The sequence below is a fragment of the Mesocricetus auratus genome, unplaced genomic scaffold (genome assembly GCF_017639785.1).
Source record: "Mesocricetus auratus isolate SY011 unplaced genomic scaffold, BCM_Maur_2.0 Super-Scaffold_4256, whole genome shotgun sequence".
Taxonomy (NCBI): domain Eukaryota; kingdom Metazoa; phylum Chordata; class Mammalia; order Rodentia; family Cricetidae; genus Mesocricetus; species Mesocricetus auratus.
The window spans coordinates 91407058-91410968 of NW_024429182.1; the positions used below are offsets into that span (position 1 = coordinate 91407058).

At 44.3% G+C, this 3911-nt stretch overlaps 1 pseudogene; it reads right to left on the reverse strand.

Annotated features, from left to right (window-relative positions):
- Positions 1-2018: 2018 nt before the first annotated feature.
- LOC101829809 lies at positions 2019-2550 on the reverse strand (annotated as a pseudogene).
- Between the last annotated feature and the right edge of the window lie 1361 nt (positions 2551-3911).

Here is a 3911-nt window from a genome sequence, read left to right on the forward strand (position 1 = left end):
TGGTCTGGTGTGCACACTTTTGAATTTGGGACGTCAAGTGAGGGAATTGATGAATTCCGTACTCACTTGGAGCTGCCCTGAGAGACATCCCAGGGTGCGGGTGCTTGGGGTCCCTGTTTTGGGGCCTGCTTTGTATTTGAGGGTGAACAGGCCACCCTACTGGAGAACTTAACTTGTACCCGTGCCGCGCGGCATTGGGCTGCTGTTTGTTTGTTATTGTTATCTTTTGTTGTTATTAAAATTTTTGTTTTCTAGGATGGGACAATCTCTAACCACCCCCTTAAGTTTGACTCTAGACCATTGGAATGACGTCTTAGCTCAAGCACACAACCAATCCATGGATGTTAAAAAGAAGAAACGACAGACTCTCTGCAGTTCTGAATGGCCAACTTTCAATGTCGGTTGGTCCCTGGACGGCACATTTAACCTAAATGTTATCTTACAGGTGAAAGACAAAGTTTTAAATGCAGAACTCCACAAAAAACCCAACCTCCTACCCAGCACTCCCAGCTCCCCCTTTACCCCATCACCTCCTCTTGTCCCTATCCCCTCCATGCCAACTGCCCCCACTCTGTCCTCCTGGCTGCACTCCCTGGGGCGATGCTCGCAGGCCTCGGACCACGGTGTGGAGAGGGTGGGGATGCTGAGGCCCTGGCTCTTGCTCCTGCTCCAGCTGCCGTCCAGACATAGGCCTGGTTCTGGTGGTGGCTCCCCCAGTACAGCAGCCAGGAGGGTGCTGAGCAGGGTGGAGGGGAGTGCGGGTCTGCTTGCTGCCCACACGGAAAACAGTCCCCAGCGCCACCTCCGTGGCCAAACATGCTGGCCCCGATGGGGCCCCCTCCCAACTCCCCAATGAGAGCAGTCACTCAGGGAGGGGAAGACACCCCAATGACGTTTTTAGAGAGGTTAATGGAAGCATATCAGACTAGGCTGCAGCACTTAGATGGATTACAGGACTATACCCTTCAGGATCTCATAAAAGAGGCAGAAAGGATTTATAATAAGAGAAAAACCCCAGAAGAGAAGGAAGAGAGACTAAGCAAGTTGCAGGAAGAGAAAGAAGAAAGGTTGAGAAAGGAACAAGAGGAAAGGGAAGACAGGTGTGATAAAAAAAAAAAAACGCACTAGGGAGTTATGCAAAATCTTGGCCATCATAGTTCAGGCTAGATCTGAGCCAGGGAGGCAGATGAGGAACCAGGGAGACATCCGGTACCCACGGCTTGGCAGCGACCAATGTGCCTACTGCAAAGAGAAGGGACACTGGGTCCAGGATTGCCCGAAAAATCCAAGAGCACAAAAGAAGCATGCTCCCCAGGTCCTTTCCCTCGAGGACTGGGGGAATCAGGGCCAGGAGCCCCACCCTGAGCCCAGGCTAACTCTCAAGATCGATGGGGGGGGGCAGCCTATAACTTTCCTGGTCGACACTGGGGCTCAACATTCAATGTTAACCAAAGCGCTTGGTCTGCTGAGCAGCAAACCTTCGTGGGTACAGGGCGCTACAGGAGGGAAAAGCTACCCATTGCGTGTCACTGCACAGCCACAAATTCACAGATTTGCCTATACTACCATGGATGATTAAGGCTGACACCAAACTCTATGTCCTCTGCCTTCTCAAACTATCAAAAAATATTTTTCTTCTGGTTTTACCAAATTCACAACTAAAAAACCCCAAAGAGATGAAGGTGCAAAAATGACAAAATATCAAAACCAATGGCAAAGGCCAAGTAAGAATGTGTGTGATCACCCTCACAGTCCAAACCTCCCTAAAGAGTTAAAAAAAAAACTGTACTTGGTTTATCAAAGCTTCGGGCGTCTTATAAAGTACTCTAGGGATTTAGAGAGCTAAAGAGGCTGAGGCAGGGGAATCACATGCTCAAGGTCAGCCCGAGCTTCCTATTTCAACCCCACCTTATAAATAACTAACACCTACCCATTATCAATGGAGTTCTTCCATAGGCCACGTCCTTAAAAAAAGATGTCTGGCAGGACTATAGGCTGCATCCCAGGTCAGAGTGCTCTTAGGTCGGCTTTAAAGGTGCAGGAATATTGGCAGATGCCTGCTCCAGGTAGGCCAAGGAGCACTGAGGGATTTCAGGGGGCTTCTTATGCTGCACATTGATGTCTTCCAGCACCTGCTGCCAGTGTCTCAGCTTTGCCAAGTGCTTCTGGACCAGAGCATCTTTCCGCTGCAGTTTGCTCCTTAGTTCTGAGACATCCTCTTTGATAACTTGATCTGGTTTCTGGACAGACATCTGCAACCTTTTTTGTAAGAAAAAATAACCTGTCTGTCTTGCAACGTCCAAAACCTTCTGGGTACACTGATCAACACCAGTTCGATTTCCTCCTGATCAGTTCCATTGACATAATCCTGACTCACAAGGGAGGCAAAGCAAGCTTTGGTGGACGATTTCAACTCGTCCACCAAAGTGCTGTTCGACAGTCTCAGAGCCCCGGGCAGGCGCTGCTTGCAGAAGCAAGCTGGGGTGGCGGCGGCGGAGGAGGAAAATCAGGGGGCTGCCGGGAGAACATACCGCCGAGAGACCCTGCCATGTCTGCCTGTTTCTGACTTTTTATAGCAGACCTATGAATTGTCTTAGCCCTCAAAACAGGAGGCAGATCTGCCTCCATATAGATGATAGGCAGAAACTGACACTAATGTACATTGGGTCAACACACATTTTCTCCTTGGTAGTTGTAAGATTCAGACATTGCAATAATTTCATTGTTTTGTTTCTAAGAAGGGATTTTGAACCAAATTAGAGAAATTGATTATCAATCATTCAGTACTTTCAACTCTGATGTGTAATATTTCAGTATGTTTATTTTTCTGGCACCTCATCTACAACCAAAAGGCCAGCAAGAAGCCTGTCACTATTGCACATCAACTATGCTATATGGAAATACATCAAAATAGACTTTTTGACACCGTACATAAATTATTTTTCCCCAAGAACAAATACTCTTAAACAATTTGTGACAATACTCTAAATTGGGATATTTTTCTATGTTTTATTACTGGTATATCATGAAATAAATAAGCTTTAATTATTATAAGCCATCTTGTACTCCAAACAATATGGATTTTCTGGGCATTTGTCTTTTTACAACTGTAAATAAATTTGGTTCTGGCTTGGGCTTTTTGAGACAAGGTCAAGGTCTCACTTAATTGCCCAGGCTGGCTTCGAACTTACTGCCATCTCCGCTGACTTGGCCTCCTCAGTGCTGAGATGACAGGTATCATCACCATGCCCAGTAATAAATAAACGCTCTGTGTTTCTACTACTTTTGTCATTTACCTATGGTAGCACTATTTTCCACAACCTTATGTCATCAGGTTTTGCACAAAATAGTAGGCTGCACATATTTTATACTTTTATTAAGTTAATATTTGAACTCCTCTTTAGGAAATATTGGGTTCAACAAAAGACCTCCATTAAAAAGTAAAATGTTATAATATTAAAACAGAAAGTTCTTAAAAGTAAGTATTTATTGAAAATGAGAAAGACAACACAAATTAAACATTTGTAAAACCTTTGAATAACCATAATAGAACTCTCAGGAAAAATCCCACAGTCCTATTTCTGCTCAACACAGATCTTTAATTCTTTTCCTCATATATTTTTCTACTGATTCTTTCTTTCCTCAATGGTTATGATTGTCACTGTAATTTTTGAGAGCTATAGCTCAGTCTTTCTTTAGCATGACTATCAAGGTATTTACTACTTAAAGTTCATAATTCTGACATAAAACTTTCTTCATTACAAAACTCTTCTATAGAGTTACTTTTTGTTGTTTCTTATTTAGGATATATCATTCCTATGTGCGACTGAATTTGGTCGATTAAACCCTGTCTTGCTTTGTGGCCTAGGCTGACCTTGAAGTCATTGAGTTTCTAGGCTCTCACACATTTT